The sequence below is a fragment of the Zootoca vivipara genome, chromosome 15, assembly GCF_965207765.1.
Source record: "Zootoca vivipara chromosome 15, rZooViv2.hap1.1, whole genome shotgun sequence".
Classification (NCBI taxonomy): Eukaryota; Metazoa; Chordata; class Lepidosauria; order Squamata; family Lacertidae; genus Zootoca; species Zootoca vivipara.
The window spans coordinates 23,000,179-23,022,421 of NC_142598.1; the positions used below are offsets into that span (position 1 = coordinate 23,000,179).

At 45.0% G+C, this 22,243-nt stretch overlaps 1 long non-coding RNA gene across 1 annotated transcript; it reads left to right on the forward strand.

Moving 5' to 3' along the window:
- Positions 1–13,698: 13,698 nt before the first annotated feature.
- On the forward strand, positions 13,699–18,872 carry LOC148683415 (uncharacterized). Its single transcript, XR_015947323.1, has 3 exons — positions 13,699–13,727; positions 14,758–14,856; positions 17,615–18,872. It is a non-coding gene; the product is annotated as an uncharacterized LOC148683415 (long non-coding RNA).
- The last annotated feature ends 3,371 nt before the right edge of the window (positions 18,873–22,243 follow it).

The window sequence follows — 22,243 nt, forward strand, 5'->3', positions numbered from 1 at the left end:
TCCGTAACCAGAAATCTCAACATGGTTGGGGGGGGGATGATTTGAGGGAGGTCTTGATTCTAACTGAGATGTTTTTCTAATGATGTGATGAAGCTGGGGAGTCGCCCCCCCTTGTCTCTCTCTGCTCCAGCCCTTTATCCAAGGAGCCTCTGGACTCCGCAGAGAGGACAGGATGCACACCCTACGCTTCTATTTTAAAATTGCACAGGACTCACAGTATGCTGCCACCACTGAACACCCCTTAGGGTCGTTCAGACCAAAGTTAACCTGGTAGAGTGTGAGCAGTTAGGAACCAGTTTCAGCTAAGCAGCCTAAAGGAACAAAACCCCAAGACAAAATGTATTTTAACCATTTATTCAAACATAAGGTTAAACAAGAATGCAGTTCTCAACAAAAAGGTTACAGTTAAAACAACAAAGATATAAACTAATTAACTTATACATACGTATGGAAGTTAAACAGAAAATTCAGGACTACGTCTTCTCCTATCTGGCAGGACGCAGTGCGAGCACATGATGTTACATTTGCCCAGGTTAGAGCATAGCGAAACCACAGCTTCAGCTCAGCCATAGTACCTACAGCTACTGAAGGTACTGGTAAACATCCCAAGGATGTCGTACATTAATGGCAGGTTGTCTCGAACCCTTTCTCTAATCTGTTTCTTGCTTTTCCTTTACCACACAGAAATGACCCTAGTTTGCAACAAGCCTTGCATAAAGTTGCCCAGTTGCCATGACAACAGCACCTGCTGTTTGAGTTAGCGCTCGCTCTCTCTCTCTCTCTCTCTCTCTCTCTCTCTCTCTCTCTCTCTCTCTCTCTCTCTCTCTCTCGTTTTCATGGATAAATTCTTCTTTACTCAATAGCATTATCCACGTTCTTCTCTCGCATTCAAGGATGCCAGCGCTCGCATCATCAGAAGCCTCTATGAGTTCCCCAAAATGAAAGTTTAATACCCAGGACCCAGCTGTGAAAAGACTAGCTGAGAGTGTTCAAAATGAATACTGAATGCTGAATCGGATGCACCTTATTCTTTCAGGTTTTATCAACTTCGCACATTTTATGGGTTTCGTAGGGATGATTGCCACATGCATTGTAACCAGTGGTTTCCTGGCCCGCCCTCAATCCATAGTTTCCGACGTTGAGAATTCATCTTGAATTACTTTCCCTGCGAGGGTCAAGGGCACGACTGGGTTTGCTTTGCAGATGAAAGAAGCAGGCAAGTAGAAGGAAGGAGGTCTGACATTGAGAGGAGACCTCCTGTGTGCTTGCTTCCGCACCCCTACAACTCGTGCTTGCCTTGCACATTTGTGAATCAGGGCCCAAACCCATGTGATCTTAATGACGTCCGCACAGTTAAGGTGGCGGCGCTTGACAGCAACCCTGAAGGTGGGCCCAACACCTGTGGGCCCATCAGCAACTCAGATCTGCCCTGACCTTGCGGCTGCCTTCTCCTGTCCCATCCTGGAGAGTGCAGTGCCGCCCCACCGCCCCTCTCCATTGCCTCTGCTGCATCGTGTGGAATCCAAGACCCCGTGTGCCACTGTTGGCAAAAAAGGGGCTCGGCAGAGAAGGGGATAGGCAGCACTATCAAAATGACGATCAATTTATAGAGCCGTTTACTGACGGTGTGAGAATATAAATACTGAGTGTGTTGGTATGAGTGGAAGTATATTCTGGGAGGAGTGAGAGAGAAAGTCAAGGGGGTGTGTCAGAGGTTTTTGCGGCTACTCTTGGGTAACGACGCTCCACGCCTGCTTGCCTTAAGGTGTTTATTATGGTGCATTCTATTTACAGTGCAAAGTCTATGGGAAACATGTCTGCTTAGTCTGAGTCAGAACCTCGCAATGGCTTCTTTCTGTTTCACGCCCAACATAACAGCTTGGGAACTCCAAAGCGCCTCCCCCTTGTCCTACGGGGTGCTGTTCGCCTCAATTCAGGCATGGGGGGGGAAGGGCTGTCCTTCTGACTGCTTTCTCTTCATTTCCTCCCGCTCTGCCTCCCTCTCTACTCGGAGTTGAGGCTCTTTGACGCTGCTGGAGCCTTGTCCCTCACTCTCTGCTTCCTGCCTCCTGTAATCTGATCCACTGCTGGACTTACTGCTCTGAGAGGAACTCAATCTGATGAGTGGAGGCTGTTCCCTATAAGCCTTCCCCCTTACAGGTTGTTATAAGAAAAAGCTCATTTTCCCTTATGGGGTACCAAAGAGCCCATATAGATTCCTTAAGTGGGTTCCCTACCGGTAGGAGAAAATAACAGAGGTCACCAGAGTATATTGAGAAGCAAAGCGGCTAGTAAGCCTGATCTTTATTAAACGGTTGCAACAGGGTCCCCACTCACCACACACAGGAGGGAGGAGAGAACCTCAAAGAATGGTATGCATTCTTATATATATATAGACTTTATATATAGACTTTTGAAGCTGCCCACCCTGTAGCCCAAGACTACCACCCCTAAAACATCATACATACATCACAGAAGGAGGCGGTCTACAGCAGAAATCCAGTTATGCCAGGATACCTGATAATGGTCACTGATTGCTTTACCTGGGCAGCCTGGCCATTTTTTTGTGATGGATAATAGTTTAGTTCAGGCATAGGCAAACTCGGCCCTCCAGATGTTTTGGGACTACAATTCCCATCATTCCTGACCTGGTCCTGTTAGCTAAGGATCATGGGAGTTGTAGTCCCAAAACATCTGGAGGGTGCTGAGTTTACCTATGCCTGGTTTAGTTCCTGCGTCCCAGGTCACAGGCTCACCCTATTCATAAACAAATACACCCTTAAGACAGGATTTGTAAGGAAAAGACAATGGAGAGGCCTTCCCATTTCCTTTCTCCTTGCAGAGAAATATTTGAGGTCAATTTGGGAGAGTCAAAATGGCTTCAGGATTGCTCTCCTGTACTATTTCAGATAAGTGGTTTATAGACTTACCTGTATGTATGTGTTTGCCTTGTACATTTATGAACATTTAATTTATATCTGAGACCTTAGAATTATTATAACAGGGGGAATGAACCCATCCCTGACACAAGGCAAGACTAGGGCACCCTGGACAACTGTGCTTCTGTTTTTACCTGTTCTGCAAGCAGACATCAAAGCAGCACTGTTTCAGCTTGCATGTGCGCAGTTCAGAGAGCTGAGATGTTCTGAGTTAGTATGCCCAATCTCTGAAACATGCTCTGTTCCCCAGTGCTGGGACACCTTTTCCCACCAGCCCATCCCAAAACCGTGTGCAATGCCTTCTGCACAACAACAAATGTCATGTTGGAAGGCCTCCTTTTCTGATGCATCACATTTTCTGAAGTTATAGAATAATGCAGCAACCATAGCACATGGGGAGCATCTGCTGTTTTCTTTTTTAAAACCACACTAAATCTATAAACAAATCAAAAAGCCCTCTTTTTAAAAAAGATGCCTGAGACTAGGGGCAGAGCCAAATGCTTTGAAATCCTGGTGAAATTTCTGAGTGTCAGGTGCTTGTGATCATCTGCTATCTCTAGTCTCTATAAAATTAGATTGATGGAGGAGTGATTTTTTTCAGCTCCTTTTCGTTCTCCCAACACTGCAGTTCCTGAAGTCTAGCAACAGCTTCAGCCAAGCGGGCAGTTTGGGTCTAATAGGTGAACCAAAACCTATAATGAGGGATGTGTGTACATTGCACTAAAAACCAGAAGCTCAGGCAATCTATTTTTTCTGAGCTAAGCAAAAGCTGAATTCTGTGACCTGTATAAATTGTGGCTTTGCATGCTTTCTCTTACTTTGCATAACGCTTCCATTTTTGTGTGTGCTATGTTAGCAGAACACAGTCTGGATTTGCTAGTCGTAGAGAGTGGTCTGAATTATGGGATGCTTTGAAGCCCCGCCCTATGACCATGGGAAATCTCACTCCTCTGCTGAGACTTCAGCAAACTGAGGGCTCACACACTTTCAAACCCATCTTCCCAGCCATGATGAGAATGAGAAACTTCTTTTTTTTACAACTAAGATTCTTAGAATGTTGAATATTCAGTATCGTGTCCTGCACATTTTATGGCCTCCCAAGGAATCATGCATTCAGGTAGCCCAGCTATAATCTGTGTGTTTATAACCTCCAGGACCAATGTTTCTAAAGCATTTTACAATGGGCCCGTTCTTCAGGACATGTTCCGGGCTGCCCCATCGGTGCAGAATGGCCACAGCCTGCCTGCAGACAGAAGGTAGAAATATATTGAGCCCTGCTGAAGCCATCAGTTGCTTCCAAGGTTCTCCTGAGGCTGATTCAGTGTGATGGTTTTGACCTTTCAAAGCTGAGACTTGTGTACTTCGGAGTACACCTCTCTGTGTTTGAAACAGACCAACTCACACAAAAACACACCCACCCATGACTACAGCAGACCCTTCAGCAATCAGAAGGTTGGTAGTTTGAGCCCACCCAGGAGGAGCTGTGGCGAGGATTCCTGCATCACAGGGGGTTGGACTTGCAACTCTACAATTATGTTTTTGCATATGTTGGATGCTGCCTAGAGTAGCTGGGGCAAAACAGTCAGATGGGCGGGGTACAAATATTATTACTCCTTCTCCTACTCCAGACCTTCCAAGTGTCCCTATTTTCCAGGGACGTCCCTGAAAAACAAGCCATCTTGGTTTCTGATTTGATCCCGGAATGTCCCACTTTTCCTTAGGATGCCCCTATTTTCACTGGAGAAATATTGGCGGGTATGGAGTTATGTGATCCCCAAGCCAAGGTAATTTCACTGTCACAACGCTGCAGTTCCAAGCAACCGTAACAAACTACAATTCCCAGGGTGCTTTGGAGGAAGCCATGACTGTTGTGTTGCTGAAAGTAGTGCTATACTGCTTTAAATGCACGGTGTGGATGTGGCCCCTGGTTTTGCGGGGGGGGGGGTTGCAAAAGGTGTGGCAAGCTGCATAGGATCATAGAATTGTAGAGCAGGAAGGATGTGGTGCGGATCTGCCCTCTTTTGAGTCTCTTCCCTGCCGTTCCTTTGAATCTGCAGGTGCTGTTTGCCACATTATTGTATGTATATTATTAGCCACGAGGAATCTTTGGGATCTGTTTCTGTGAAGCTGAAGCTGAATCAAACAAGGATGCTTCTATCCCCCTCCCCAAATAGCCTGTGCTCTTCTGCATGACATTAAGTCTGAAGGTCAACCCCCCCTCATAATAAAAATGTGGGACTTTTGAGCTGAAAAATATGCAAAGGCTATCAGATGATTAAAAATATGCAAATTTAGGCAGATGCATTCTTATTTGTCTAAGAGTGATGGAAGTGAGCGTGTGCAAAGCAGTTACATTTAAGCTTGGTGGGAAACACTTTTATCCATAGTTATGAAGGAAAGCCAAGGTTGGAAGACTGGATCTTTTAAAATAAGTATAGATTTCTGATTGGGTCCTGGAATGTCCTGCTTTTCCTTAGGACACCCCTATTCTCATTGGAGAAATGTTGTAGGGTATGGAGTTAGGTGACCCTCAAGCCAAGGAGATACAACCTTTAGAAAACATCTGAAGGCAGCTCTGTAGAGGGAAGGTTGTTTTAAATGTTTTATTATGTTTTTTTGGAATGTCTGGGGCAACCCAGTCAGATGGGCGGGTTTCTCACCCCTGTCTTAACTGATGTTCATGGATTAAGCCATTGGGGCTGGGAATAAACTAAGCCTTTTGAACGACATATACTACAATATAGGCCACACATAGACAAGACATTCACAGCCTTCTTCCTTGGCACAAATGCAAAGGGTTATTCCATTCAGCTTTTTTATATGCCAGACACACCCTAAACTGGGAAACAATTATTACAGGAGAAAGAGAGCCCCTTTGGGCTGTTGGCAAAAAATGTTTTTTTGTGCAGTCTGTCTATTGACTCAAAACAAAAGAAGAAGCAGATGCTACCCATAGGGAAGCAGATAGAATTTCTATCAGGGTGACAGACAAACACAGAATGGGGGAAATCTGACAAGCATTTGAGTGACCAAAAATAAGTTTGGGTTTTTTTGTTTTTTGTTTGCACGTTAGATGCAAACGGTGACGTGCTACAATTTGGACAAGGGATTCTTTTCCTATTATGCCAGAGAGAGGATTCTAAAGGGCTTTGAATTGATGCATGCCTCCAGCTTGGGTAATGGGAGATGAAATGCATAATGTCCCTGAAAATGGGGATTTGAGCTGACTGGCACAATACTTCTTTGCAAGCACAGGATGCCCAGAGATCCAGAAAATTTTAGTGTGAATATTTGATGCACTTCAATCGCTTCTTTCTAATGGGCACTCAAATTTTCTATTCCTAGCGGGTGCTTGGGACAGATTTGTGCCAGTGCCAAGCATCTCCACAGGCAGCAGAAATGCCTTTCGAAGGAAGGCTAGGTGTGATGAGCAAAGGGGAACCCAACAGCCAAGTGGTTGCATAGCAGCAAGAGTAGCACCAGAAGGATATATGGTTGAGCAATCTGGGTGCCACAATGGTCTTTTGATTCAACCATCCATGTGATGGGTCTACAGCGGTGACAAAGAAGAAGAAGAAGAAGAAGAAGAAGAAGAAGAAGAAGAAGAAGAAGAAGAAGAAGAAGAAGAAGAAGAAGAAGAGGAGTAGTAGTTTGGATTTGATATCCCGCTTTATCACTACCCGAAGGAGTCTCAAAGCGGCTAACAATCTCCTTTCCCCTCCTCCCCCACAACAAACACTCTGTGAGGTGAGTGGGGCTGAGAAGTGTGACAAGCCCAAGGTCACCCAGCAGCTGCATGTGGAGGAGCGGAGACACGAACCCGGTTACCCAGATTATGAGTCTACCGCTCTTAACCACTACACCACACTGGCTCTCAAGAGGATGCAGGGTGCCATAGAGGAGATGCTTGCTGTATTCCCCACCATTTCCCCAAAAGAAAAAGAAGAAACTTGAGGGTGAGGCAGACCATTTATTAGTATGTAAAGCAGATGATGATTCTCACACTGCTTGGCAAACCCATGCAAAAGAAAACCACCACCAGCTAACGACAGATGTATTAGCCTGGATAGCTCAGATGGATAGAGTGTGGTGCTGATAACAGCAAGGTTGCAGGTTTGATTCCCATATGGGACAGCTTTGCAGGGCGTTGGGCTAGATCAGACATCCCCAAACTGCGGCCCTCCAGATGTTTTGGCCTACAACTCCCATGATCCCTAGCTAACAGGACCAGTGGCCGGGGAAGATGGGAATTGTAGTCCAAAACATCTGGAGGGCCGAAGTTTGGGGATGCCTGGGCTAGATGATCCTCAGGGTCCCTTTCAACTCTGTGATTCTATTTTCTAGCTTTCCCTAGATCCAGGATGAGCCTCCACATCTGTTCCCACACTTGGACTAGATCTCTGCCTTGGGGATCCACTGCCATTCAGGACAGCCAATGCCAATGAGATCACTTGGTTTGAAGGCAGCTTCAGATATGCATCCCTTTTTACCTAGCAAGAATTAATTTGCTTAAGCTAGGTGTAGGTGTGTGTTGGGGGACACACACACCTGTGGTGTGCCAGAAATTGCTGGATTGCCAGTCCCATGCATCATCTGTGGCCGTTGGTCATGCTGGCTGGGGCTTGATGGGAATTGGAGGACAACAACCTCTGGAAAGTCACCAGCCCCCCTCTTCTGACTTAAATTAAGAATCACTTTGGTGCTTGGGAACAAATTGGGCAAAACAACATAGATCTGTGATAAAGAGCTTCTGGGAGGGACAGATTTTCAGGGGTAAAAAAAAGGGGGAGATGGTGTGATCCGAAATTGGATTCCCCACCACCACCACCATGGCTGCAAGGAGTGAGGTGGTGGAATCCAGTATCAGCTCAGACCATCCCTCCATGCTGTTTTACCAATGAGAAACTCTCCATACCTGAATCTACTGTTTGCCCTGTTAAGTCTGCACATTTTAGCTTTTTTTTTATACTGGGGCAAGTGGACATGCTTTTCATGGGGATAATAGTATTGGCATGTGACCAAGAAAACAGGGGCAACTGGAAGGCCCCCCAGCTGGCTCCAGCCCTGCCGGCCAAAGTGCCGGCCGATCTCCGATCCCTGCTGCGCGTGAAATAGTGATCCAGACTTTAGAAGCCTGGACACACTTTATCAGCAGATCCTACTACGCAGCAGAAGTAGCCAGAGAGAGACTGTGGTAGCATATTTACAAGCAGATTTATTGAGCATAAATCAGGACAAAGGGAAAACATGTCTGATCTCCTTTGTGTCCAAAGCAAAACAGAAAGCTATACACAAATGGGCGTTCCAGCAATGCTGGTGTGTTATGCAGACATGTGACACATGACAGTCCCATGTCTGCTCTTAAGGTGGAATGGAATATCCCAACAATTAGTACAGGGGGAAATTGTTACCCTACCCCCAGCACTGCCCCAATTCTGTCAATATCATTCCCCACCCCCACCCTGTTTATCATTTTCCCGCTCTTAAGTCAGATTTCCACATCAATTTCCTTTTTTTTTTTAAAAAAAAGTCCTAATAAAAATTCATCAGCAGTTTAGTGTGAATTTCTCCTAATAGACACATTTTTATGCATTTTTGTACTCATTGCTTGGCTGGAAAGCTGTGTTGCAAAAATTTGGGGAAAATGTGCATTTTTCAATTTGTGTATTGTTTTGGAGAATGTGAATTTGATTTAATTTGTACAGAATCAAATTCCTTTCCCATCCACGTTAACGTTTACCAGCTTTTGAAGAGATGAGATATTCTGTCATCTTTCATATGCTCCTTAGCCTCTTTGCTAAGATAATACTCAGCAAGATTGGGGAGGAGAGGTGGGGCCATTAACCAGGGAAAACATATGAAAGATTATGTAGGTTTTAGTCTATTAAAAAGCTCTGACCTTTCACATAGGAATCGAAAGTTTGCTCAAGGTACTGCCTCTCATAAAATATCCTTTCTGTTGATCTATTATAATTCAGAAACATAGGTCAAAGCCTGACATTTCCTAGAAGCGAGATGGACATGTTGTGGCGCTTAGTGAGGGTGTGATGGAGAGAGAGACAAAGAGAGAGATTGAGGAATGCTTGTGGTTTTGCACATTCCAGATTCTTCTCTTCTCTTTGAGGCACTGATAGAATCTAAGTGGAAATAGATTTTTGGTGGGACTTTCTTCATGATGAATTAGCCACTGGTTTCCAACTGGATTCAGAAAGGAATGGCCCTCCACATCAGATTAGCTAGAGTTCGGTGTTCAGTTCAGTTTAGTTTGTCTTCCTGAATAGCAACATAGCTGCCACCGCTATTATTATTATTAATATTATTATTATTATTATTATTATTATTATTATTATTCCACCCTATACTCGCAGGTCTCAAGTTCTTCTTCTTCTTCTTCTTCTTCTTCTTCTTCTTCTTCTTCTTCTTCTTCTTCTTCTTCTTCTTCTTCTTCTTCTTCTTCTTCTTCTTTTCTTCTTCTTCCTCTTCACTGTAGCTATATGAATCGTTTACGAGACATACGCCTTCGTTTCTGGAATGGGATTGCTCACAAAATTCTAGATCAAGGGTGGGGATAATCTGGCCTGCAAGCCACTTGCCAGACCCTCTCCCCCCATTTGACCCACAGGCCATTCCCCCCCCCCCAAACCACACCCAGTGCTCCCCAACTGACATTATACACGACATCAGGTGTGGGGCTGAAAGAAACACAGCTGCAGAGAACAGGAGAACAGAGAACTCTCTGCAAACCAGCTGATGTGTGGAAGTTCAATCCTGCTGGACATTCCAGCCAGTTCCCCTGTTCAGAGCACTGGAACTGCCCGACCCTTAACTTATGGACATATTCTGCAGCAGATGGCTCTGCCTTCTGAAATTTCATTGGGTGTTGCCCACACACCTTAATATCTAGAAACAGCCTGGCTTTGCATCACATGAGATCTGGGGTTCCCAGCAAGCTAAATCGCACACCTAGCATCATCTCTGCTGCATCTTCAGTGGCCCCATAGAATTGCATCCAGCTTGCATGGATGGTGTCGTCTGGCTTCTTCTGGCCCTCTTGACTGAATGACCCAATGACTGAAAATCTATGGTTGTTCTGAAGGGAACTGGCACTGGTGCAAGACAGCTAGCTTTTTTTTCTTCTGGGATCCCACTGTTGCCTTTGACCAAACTGTTTTTGATCCCAGACAATGGTAGGTCCAGGGTCTGCTCCAGATTCCTGGAGCTCGGGCCCCCTTGCCTGTTCAGTTGCGCTCTCCCTCTGGGCCCCACCCACACCACTTCTCAGGAGGAGAGGAGGTCAGACGAGGAAGCTACTGCTTCTTCCGCTTGCTCCTGGTGCTGCTTAGACATTTAGTGAGAATATGTGCATCGGCATAGCAAGAGTGAGTGGGAGAAGCAGGGCTGTGGAGCTGTTGAAGTAAGAGTTGTGAAATTGCAGCTAAGAAGCTCAAATCATATATATGACTGACATCCTTCTTTGGAAATTAAACCAATGTCCAGACATTGCAACTTTACTTGCAGAAATAATACTTACAGAGGAATTAAGACACATGCTTACAGTCACATGCTTCTCCAAGCATGGGCTTACAGTCTCTTCTTCTAACTTCCAAACAACTGTATTTTCCTCTCTTTCCAGAGCTCAGCACTCAGCCTTCTGTATCTCAGTTAGGCCATGCCTTGCAGCTCCTAGGAGAGTTTCCCACTTTCCCCTTCTCCTGCAGCTTTGCTCTCTTTCTTTCAAGCAGAGAAGAAGCACTCCAACACTCCATTCAACTTAGCAGTGTTCACAGTGGATTCTAAAACACAGTCATCTTGCTTCACATAAAATGGAGTCTCTCCTTCACTTGATACCACTCACGTGACCAGCATTAGCCAATCACATGAGAACTACTGGAGAACTCTCTAGAATTCAGTTACCAACCCATCAAATTTAATCACATAGTACTCCATACAAGCATTTGCAATTTCAATGATTTAAATTACTATACTTACCAGGATCTCAGCAGTGGGCAGAGGGTTTCCTGCTGGGATGTGAGTTTCAGGTGCCTGGTGATCCTGACTCTTCCTGATGCCTGCCTTGAGTAGGAATGCTTCCATATGGGGGGGTTAATGCTGACAACATTAAATTAACTTTTGCCCAAAAAAACCCAGAAGCCTTTCTCCTGAGTATTATAGGTGTAGAGATACCGAAGGATTTGAGGAGATTATTCATGTATGCAACCACAGCTGCGAGAATGCTGTTAGCTCAACATTGGAAAGGAGAGAACATACCGACAAAAATGGAATGGCAGATGAAATTATTTGAGTACGCTGAGATGGCAAGATTGACAGGGAAAGTTAGGAATCAAGAAGACCAAAAAATTAACAGAGAATAGGATAAATAGAGACAATATCTAAAAGATCGCTGTAAACATGTAAAACCTTTGACGGGCTTTGAATGACTCCTGCAATGTGATACAACTTTTGAAAGTATTGGATAATTGCAAAATAGATGCTGTACAATATGCAGTTGACATGGAAATTCAGAGGACCCAGGTTGGGGAGGAGGGAAGTCTCAATATGGGAACAACCTTATCTTATTTCCAACTTAATTTCTTTTATTTACACGATGGATGGAGAGTAACAACTGGGATTCATTGTATAAAATCAATAAAGATTAAATTAAAATAAATAAACTGATGACAACATTGTATGAGACAGTCAAATATCCGCAGCAGAAGGGAGGTAGCTGTTGTCTGTCTCCCACCTAAGCTTTGGCATATAAATCTCAACAAAAAAACCAAACAGTACACACAGTGCTGCCTTTAGCATATGCGCAACCGGGTGCAAAGATCCGCCCATCGCCCCCAAATTTAGTTTAGCCCCCAAATTAACTTTTATTATGCTTATGTCAGACACCATGCTTACGCCTTATCTCTTGTTTACGAAAGAAGGGAAGAAAAAGAAACAAACTTTTATTTGCTCATTTATTTACAATAAACTTATACTTAAGTATACAACACCGCCACACTTAAACTTATAAGTATTGTCTAGGCACCTACTTAGGAGAAGCATCAGTTGTGTCAAAGGTGCCGCTGACCCCATAGCCACATAGCAGCTCAATACAATACGTAACATAATATTTTGATGTAAGAGTTAATTTTGCGTGCACGGCACCGTTGAGAATGACAAGCACCGCCGTTGTGAATGACAAGCGCCGCTCTGGCGTGGCGTGCCTTTGGTAAATGAGCGCACAAAGTCGAAAGTCCTTTAGTGAAACAGTAGGTATACATTTCGGTAATACCTAGGTATACAGTATATGTATTTTGTTTTTCTAGCTGGATCAAAATTATTTTTTATTTCACAACAGATAGATAGTTAAGAGCTTAGGTGGTTTCAGCGGCGGGTGCCTGGCGCCCCCCAGAATTCAGCGCCCGGGTGCCCTGCACTCCTTGCACCCCCAGGTAAAGACGGCCCTGAGTACACAAATCATTGTATCAAATTGAGGCCACCTCCTGGAAAACGAAGCCACATACAGTGGAACCTCGGTTTATGAACACCTCGGTTTATGAATTTTTGGTTTACGAATGCCGTGGACCCATCTGGAACGGATTAATTCACTTTCCATTACTTTCAATGGGAAAGTTCGCTTCAGTTTATGAACGCTTCAGTTTATGAACAGACTTCCGGAACCAATTACACCCATGCTTCGGGTTAAGTACGCTTCAGGTTGAGTACTCCGTGGACCCGTCTGGAACGGATTAATCCACTTTCCATTACTTTCAATGGGAAAGTTCGCTTCAGTTTATGAACGCTTCAGTTTAAGTACTTCGCGGACCGTCTGGAACAGATTAATCCACTTTCCATTACTTTCAGTGGGAAAGGTCGCTTCAGTTTATGAACGCTTCAGTTTATGAACAGACTTCTGGAACCAATTGTGTTCATAAACCGAGGTACCACTGTAATGTGTCTAGCGTGTGGAGGAAAGTAGAGAATCATTTTCAAATAGTCCCTCTCCCTTCAGGTAACAGAAAACAAGGGTGGAATGTTTAAAATCATGTCCAGAATGACTCAGAGCTAGCATGCTTTCTAGGCCTGGCTAATTCAGGTCTCTTTAAAGGCTCTGTTAGGAAGACAACCCTGTAGATTTCTGTTGCAGGGGAAATTAAAAGTTAAATGCCCCCCTCCCCCGGTAATCAGCAGTGTGACCCAGGTTGGGGCAGCGGCAGCAGGATATGTCTTGACATTAATTGAGAAATGATAGCAGGATTTCATAGTACAAAGATGCCTTCAGTTTGATGTGCTTTTGTGGGGCAAACAAAGATCAAACAGGCCAAATTAAAGTAGAGGGAAGCTTTCAAACCCCCATTATTTAAAAGCCTTTTTTATTTTCACCGGTGTAGCAGCTGTTTCTATGGAGACAGGAGCAAGCCAATCTCAACAAAGGAAAAAGAGATGGAGAGGGCTCTCCTTTTGGCTCCTGTTTCCACAGGAACGCATTCCAGAACTGAAATAAATAAAGTTGGTGTTACACTCTTGAGCAAACTTGAGGCCACGGTTGTTTGAGCAACGAGCAGTCCTTTCTGCTCTGTTGGTCAATTGAGCCAGAATCCAATTCTGCTGAAGAAGGAATAGTAGTGTCTCCTGGAATGTTTTGTGGTATTTACCTTGAGAGCTCCAAAACTACGATTTGGGTTGGGGAATCAACAAAGCTCACAAGCCCCTAAGCTTGCATGCGGACTGCGCCAATCGGGTGTGTCTTCTCTACCCATGAAATGTATGCATTCTGACCATGTTGCAGAAGCGCATAAGGTACCGTAGTTATATAACACTAATGAAAGGAGTGGGCTGGGGAAGGAGAAAACTCTGTTGGTAGAGGATGAGGCTCTTAACCTCAGGGTCTTGGGTTTGAGACCCACATTGGGCAAAAGAGTCATGCATTTTGGGGACTAGAGGGTCCTCAAGGTTCCTTCCAACTCTATGATTCTATGATATAGAAAACTTTCCCCTGCCCTCTATTTAAACCCCCGCCCCAGTGGATGGATAAAGGTAAGCTGACCATAAGGTCCAGTCGCGGATGACTTTGGGGTTGTGTGCTCATCTCGCTCTATAGGCTGTGGGAGCTGGCGTTTGTCCACAGGCAGCTTCCAGGTCATGTGGCCAGCATGACTAAGCCGCTTCTGGCGAACCAGAGCAGCACATGGAAACGCCGTTTACCTTCCTGCCAGAGCAGTACCTATTTAGCTACTTGCACTTTGACGTGCTTTCGAACTGCTAGGTTGGCAGGAGCTGGGACCGAGCAACGGGAGCTCACCCCGTTGTGGGGATTTAAACCACCAACCTTCTGGTCGGCAAGCCCTAGGCACTGTGGTTTAGACCACAGTGCCACCCGCGTTTATGTTTCACCACAAACCCTGAAATATGAAAAAGAAGACATCCAGGTTGACTATGTCAGCCTAACTCTAATTTGGAAAACAGGAATCGATCTGCATGGTGGGGCGAACCCCGGAGGTTATTCCCACCAAATCGTTCCTCAGCCCAGGATATTTGCATGATCATCAGGTGAGAGAAAGCCACAAAGTCTGCTACTTCTAAACGGTCCTCCTAGTGGCTTCTAGTCTGCTGCCCAACACATATGAATTGGGCCATAACCACACCATGCATTTACAGCAAAACAAAACCTGAAAATGTCTCCTGCCCTCCTTTCAACCCCCCCTTCCTGTTACTCTGTGTTTTCATCAGTATTGGGTTGCCTGCGAGCCTGGGTTGGTGCAATCTGTTTGTGTTCAGTGCCGAATACCGTATATTTTATTTGTTTTTATTCAATAATGAATGACGGTAGGTGGCTCAGCGAGAGGAACACCATGACCTTGAGAGGATGTGGCAAATTTCAGCCTGGTTAGCAGCTGAGTGGGATGACATGGGAAAAGCCATTGCCAAGGTAACCCAAATACTGAATTGCTTGCCTTTCTGATGCTCTGATGCTGGCTTGTGCGCCAATGTCCCAGGATCCCTGCAGTTTGTTACTGTTTTCTCCCTACCTTCCTTTGAAAGCTTTAAAAGATCCAGTATGGCAGGAGTGGGGGGAACCTGTGGCTCTCCATATGTTGATAGACTACAACTCCCATCATCCTCAATCACGAGCTTTGCATCCACACGCCATGCATTTAAAGCACACGACTTTCCCCAAAGAATCCTGGGAACATTAGAAGCCAACTCCCAGGGGCTGAGGGGTCTTCGCCCCCCCCCCCCCAAAATTATTTGAAGGCTCCGCCCCACAGTTGATAGGGTAAGAGTTGGGAGTTCAACAGAATCTGGAGAGACACAGCTTCCACATGCCCGTGCTATGGGTCTTTCCTTACAACCAGGTGAAAATTGAGATTTCAAATATTCTGGTAATATGCTTTTTGTAGGGTAGGGGGCCCTGGGGATCAAGGAGGGGGGAGATGGCCCAAAACAGTTTGGGAACCACTGGTATTGACAAGACTGAGTTAGATAGATCAATGGTTTGACTTGGTATAAGGCAGCTTTATTTTGGAGTATCAGAAGATGTTGTAACATTCCTTTCAAAAGCATCCCAGACAGAAAAGGCTTTTAGTACTGAAATGGTTACTTAGTCTGTGTGGTTTTCCCCCTTTTTTCCTGAAGGATGAAAATTGCTTCAATTGTTGGGGGCTTTTATTTGCTGCAAAACACGTATCTTCTTTTAAAAAAGCTTTTCCTGAAGTGGATGTATTCTATTTTTGACACCTCCATTCCACATCATTATAATGCCATCCTTCAGAGCCAAGGTTTAGTTGAGTTAATTATGAATTTTATCAGGCCCACTAATGATTGCCACCAAGGCAGCCTTCCTCTATCTGAAGCCTTCTTTAAGCCTTCTGAGCATTATTGGTCTCAGCTGGCAGATGAATCTCTACAGCCATGGAACAAAACAATCCTCGTCCAATTGTTCTCCACCTCCTTTGGACAGAGAGGACCCAAGGCATTTCTTAGATCTGTTGAAATCTGAGTGGATCGGGAAATTAATGCCTCAAGAGGCTGAGGACCTATTTTAAAGGCTCAAGCACCAAAACCAGCCTATCCTCCTCCTCCTCCTTCCTTTTGGGTGTCCTGTATCAACCTCAAATTGAGCACATTATAAAACAGGGATAGGGAAACTTTTGCTACTCCAGATACCATTTGGACTATGACTCCCATCACCTGTCACCATTAGCCAGGCTGGCTGGGGCAGATGGGAGATGGAGTCCAACAATTTGGGAGGGTGGGCACAGTCTCCCCAGTCTTGTGGTAAAGCTTCATGATGAGAATGGTCATAATTCAGATATGTCACAGGTCTTTGTTAGAAGGATTATCTCATGGACATGACCGAGGACTGGTCCGTAACTTGTGTACAGCAATATCAACAACAACAACAACAACAACAACAACAACAACAACAACAATTTTATTATTTATACCCCATCCATCTGGCTGGGTTGCCCCAGACACTCTGGGTGGCTTCCAACACATATTAAAACATAATGAAACATCAAACATTAAAAATTTCCCCGTACAGGGCTGCCTTCAGATGTCTTCTAAAAGTTGTTGAGTTGTTTATCTCATTGACATATGATGGGAGGGCATTCCAGAGGGAGGGCGCCACTGCCAAGAAGGCCCTCTGCCTGGTTTCCTGTAACCTTACTTCTCGCAGTGAGGGAACCGTCAGAAGGCCCTTGGAGCTGGACCTCATTGTCTGGGCTGAATGATGGGGGTAGAGATGCTCCACCTTCAGGTATACAGGGTCGAGGCCGATGAGGTTGAAGAGGAACATTTTTGCCTAGCACCTAAAGATGCATAATGAAAGTGCCATCTGAACCTCCCTGGGAAGAACATTCCGCAAATGGGGAGCCACTGGAGAAAAGGCCCATTCTCATGTTGCCACCCTCCAGACATCTTGTGGAAGAGGCACTCAGAGGATGATTGCAAAGTCCGAGTCAGTTTATATCAGGAGAGGAGATTCTCGATTCCAAGAATCCTGGGCATGTGTGGATTCAGAGGCTTCAGAGCAGGCTTCCCTTTCCAAGGAAGCAGGTGGGAGGGCAGGTCCTCCCCACCATGTTTATTTAGCTTTCAATGGCTCCCTGAGGTCAGCAGAGAAGACACAACCTTGTCCCTTCAGGCTACAGCTCAAATGAATTGCCCATATGAGTCCCATGGTTCCTTCTGCCCTTCAGGAAGTCTTTAGCACACTGGGTGAGCAACGAGAATCAAAATATGAATGAAATTCTGCTTTGAAAAGATTGCCACTCCGCATTATCGTTTCCCCAAGTAATCTCGAAGGTCTCCGCCTTCTTCCATTTGCTAAGAGCGCGGGTGGGTGGTGGGTGGGCGCACCACGCATATTATGCCAGCGAGCATCTTCCTGGGTTGTTAAACTCTTCCCTCCTGCATTCTCAGTAGGCAGTTGCTAAAGTCAAAGGCATCACTGTCAGGAATCAAGATGTTCAGGAAACGAAACAAGCACATAGTAAGGTGGGAAGGAACGTGGGATTGGCAGCATGAGCGTAGCCAGGCCTTTTGTTGGGGGGAGCAGAACCTCAGTCAGCTATGTATTTTTATTGATTGGGGGGCAGCTGCCCCTCCCTGCCCCCTTGGCTACGCCCATGATTGGCAGCTGGTGTGTAATTGTTCCCTAATGAATGTCTTCCGCCCTCCAGTGTCAAGAATGCCGCATCCTGAATCTGATGGACTACATGGCTGCCTGTTTCTCTTCCCACAGAGAGAAATCACTTGATTGATGGGAGGGGAGTGGACAGAGTTTATTCTTGGGGCTTCAGGGGTGCTTGACGACCTTGGGAATCCAACTAGAGAAGTGAAAAAGGAGGAACTGATTTCTTTTAAAGTACAAATGCGTATCAGGAAATAAAGTTTGCTTGTTTTTAATCCATCCACACCCCACCCTTTTCCTGTCATGATATGATTTCCCCCACCCCCATAAATCGCAGCTCCCAAAGCCAGCAAAACAATAATGTGTGTGTGTGGGGGGGGGGTTTAAATCTCTGAATAATTTATTTTAAAATGCATCTTGAATTTTGTCAGCTGAATTATTAAGAGCCATTATATCTGCAACGGGTGCAGGGTAAGGCCTGGCTGCCCGGCTGTTCAAGGGCCAGCCACCATTAGGGCAAATGTGGTATAGTGGCTTAGTGTGCTGGAACAGGACCTGGGAGACTAGGGTTCGAATCCCCATTTGGCCATGAAGCTGACTGGGTGACTTTGAGCCCATCACTGTCTTTCAGTCTAACATACCTCACAGGTCTAGTTACAGGTAGGTAGCCATGTAGGTCTGACATAGTCGAAAAAAATATAAAAATTCCTTCCAGTAGCACCTTAGAGACCAACTAAGTTTGTCATTGGTATGAGCTTTCGTGTGCATGCACACTTCTTCAGATCTCACAGGCTTCTTCTGAGGATCAAATGGGAAAAAGGGCAATCATGTTTGCCATCTTGAGCTCCTTGGATAAAAGGTGGTATATAAAAGCCATAATAAATATATAATAAATAAAATGGAGCACTGTCTCACCAACCTCAGCCTGCTCTCGGCCAGCCCCCACCTGCCTGTCTTCTTTCTTACAACCAGTCCAGGCGGCAGGGGTGTGGGTGTGGGTGTGGATCCTGGGTGCCAGCTTCCTCCTCTTCAGTCTCTGTTTCCCCTGTGGAACTCAGGATATGGCTATCAATGGCTGCTGGTCACGATGGCTCGGCTCTGCCTCCACAGCTAGAGGCAGCAAGGCTTCTGAATACTAGTTGCGGGAAACCCCAGGAGGGCGAGAGGGCTCTTGTGCTTGGGGGGCTCCCCAAACCCTCTGAGTGCCCCTTTTTTCCAGGGACAGTCCTGGATTTGCAGAAGCCGCCCTGGTTTCTTATTTGATCCAGGAATGATGTCCTGCTTTGACTTATGACATCCCTATTTTCATCGGAGAAATGTTGGAGGGTATGGAGTTATACGACCCCTGAGCCAAGGAGATGAGTAACCTGACATCTGAACTCAGCCCTGTATAGGGATTTTTTTTAATGTTCAATGTTTTATTATGTTTTTATATAGTATGTTGGAAACTGCCCAGAGTGGCTTGTGGAACCCAGTTAGATGGGTGGGGTATAAATAATAAAAGTATTATTATTATTATTATTATTATTATTATTATTATTATTATTATTGAATTAGGACATCCCTATTTTCATTGGAGAAATATTGGAAGCTATATTTCCTGCAGGCATCTGGTTAGCCACTGTAAGAATAGGGTGCTGGACTATATGGGCCTTTGGCCTGATCTAGAAGGCTCTTCTCATGTAGGGAATTGAATATTGGCATAATGCCAAAGATCGTGCTGAGGAGGAATGGTGGGAGCCTCTCCCTCTCCCTCTCTCTCCCCCTGCTCTTGATCAGGATCCTGAATCTTCCCAGGAGCAGGGCAGTAGTATAGATTTGGAACAGTGGTTTGCAGAGGGACATAGTTCAGAAGGCAGAAACTGGGAAGAACTGGGTGGGGAACAGCTAGGAGGAGGAGAGCTGGGAGAGAGAGCTAACAGACTCATTGTCGCTGGAAAGCGTCTAGCCACTCAGCCCGAGGTCAAGGAGAGCAGATAAGGTGGCAGCACAGAAAGTACAGTGGTTGCGAGATCAGGTTACAAGATGTGATAGTGACAAGGGTGACTAGGGAGGAAGTGGGTGGAACCCTTAATTGGGAGCACCTCCATTCCTGGGAAATGGATTCTTCGTTTTCTCGCTGTGATAATTAAAGTTCTAACTGGTAAGAAGACTCCTTTCCCTTCATTCTGCTTATCTACTGCCCTAGGGGGGAGGAATCCGATTCCCTGAAGCCTGACCACATAACTAGAATTAGATGACTCTGCCTATCATGGACTCTGGCTCCTGTTGGCTTCCTAGCCTTCCACTGCCCCAGTCCCAAAAGGCACCAGCCATTGTGGCTGTAATTGCTACAATCCTTAGTGACTCTGGGGTCCCGGAGCCTGCCACTTGTGAGTCTGGGGGCTTCTCTTCAAATCCAGGAGTCACAAACTTCTACATTCCTCCAAATGGCATGTGCAAAACTGAGCTCTGCTGTCCCCGCGGCGATTGGGGAAGAAAAATGATCATAACTGCCAGTACGTTAAGCTTAAAGCTGAGGATACATTTATTTCCTCAAGTGCTTAATGGTAATTGCACCCGGTATTTCATGCGCCAGGCAGTGAGTCGATAGGAACCCGCTGTTAGCTGCTTTAAAAGATAGATGTCTATAGATTCTATAGACAGAAAGTCAGGAGGTGACTTCAGAGGCTAAAGCAGTGTCCAGGGATTGATTTTCCTCCCCCCAGAAAGTAAATTGATCATTTTGTGTTTGTTGTCTATAGATAGCAACAAATGACTAAGATTAAAAGAAAGTAAAATGGGCAGCTTTGATAAAGGAGAGGGAAAGGTTATTTTGCCCTCCAGTAAGTGGCAGAAATGAATTTAATAATGCAAAAGAGTGAGCGAGAAACGATATATTTTCACACACACACACACACACACACACACACACAAACACATTTTTGCTTTGAAAGTTTCATTTTAATTCCGTGAATAAGATTTGTTAGGAAAGCTGTCACGGCACAGTGTGAGGTTTAGGAGCTGTGACAGTGACAGGATAAGTTGATAATCATATATTAGACAGAAGGCATGGCAAAGGGAAACACATTTTCAAGTTGCGCCTTTGCTTATATATATATTTCAATACCGTGGTATTGAACTGAGAAAACCCCAGATCTAGCTGACCTGGGGTTGCAATCAAGCAAACGCCCAAGAAGGGTTTGGGCTACACACCAACCTGTTGTTTCTTATGGTTGACTGTTCTGGACAGCCAATAGCATGAAATGAATTGTTGAGTTGCTGAATGCAGTGTTTATTTGTTTGTCTGTGTGGAGTAAAAAGCAGCAACCAAAATAAAGCAGTCATGTGTCCTAAGACAGAAGACAGTTCTCTATCCAAAGGCACCATCTGTTTGAAAATCTTCCCAATCCAAGTGCATTTTAAAGATAAATAACCCCGTAGGGGCCAAGAAGACACTCATTAAGAGCATCTGGGTGGACTGCTGTTTGAGGGCTGTCCTGTTTAGTTTTAAAAACAAGGAATGTATAAAAAAGGGCGATCAGGAGCCTTGAAATTTCCTCTCGGAACCAGTCATCAAACAGAGCATCAAACATAGCATTACCAACTATGGTGAGATGTACTATATTTCTATTTAAATTATAGTAATTATTTCTATATATGCAATTTTATGCAAATCTGTAAATCCTTTCATCTTCTTTTTTTGTTCATGCCTAAGTGGCCACTCTGAGGAAATGGGTTCCATAGACTTATTAAAAGATGTTCAATAGCAGAATAAGGAGGTGAGATGCAGAATACAGTACAGACACTATTGCATGACACCTTGAGAAGGTGGGATTGACCAAGAGCAGGCATCCCCAAACTGCGGCCCTCCTGATGTTTTCGCCTACAACTCCCATGATCCCTAGCTAGCAGGACCAGTGGTTGGGGAAGATGGGAATTGTAGTCCAAAACATCTGGAGGGCTGAAGTTTGGGGATGCCTGACCAAGAGCATAAAGTGTGGGTCAGTGATGTCATTAGCCTGGACCTTTATTGGATGCTGAAAGACACATCCCAGCATTTTCCTAGCTTGGACTGCCCTTCCTAATCTGATGCCCATCATTGTGCTCCTCTAAAGCACACAGGCTCTCTCAGATGCTATCATTCAGTAGTAGCTGCTGAGCACTGGACTTTCTGCAAACATGTTGGATTTGTCTTAGTTGCAGTAGTTTACATAGAAAACTAGTATGTCAGGGATAAAGATTCTGGTTGTGGCTTCTCTCTGACATGAAGTATTTAATTTAAAAGCACAGGAGCCCCACAATGTATAATGATTCTTCAATTGCAGTCTATTACAAATACAGAGGACAGAGTGTTTGAGGACCGGGACATTTGCAGGGAACCCAAAATACTTGTTTACAAAACTATTGCACTACCAACCTTACTGTGCTTGTGAAAGGTGGACCACTTATAAATGGCATCTCCAACTCCACAAAAGATTCCATCAACAGTCGCATAGCTGTAAACTTTCGGATTTGAAAATAAGGGATCAGCAGCCTCACCTGTCCCGGGGACAGTCTATGCTACGGTATATCTAACAATCCAGGATAGCGGGGACATAACAAGAGAGTTTGAAATATCTAAGGGGACGCGACAGGGATGCCCATTGTCCCCGCTGCTGTTCATATGGGCACTGGAATTTTTGATAAAAGATTTCAA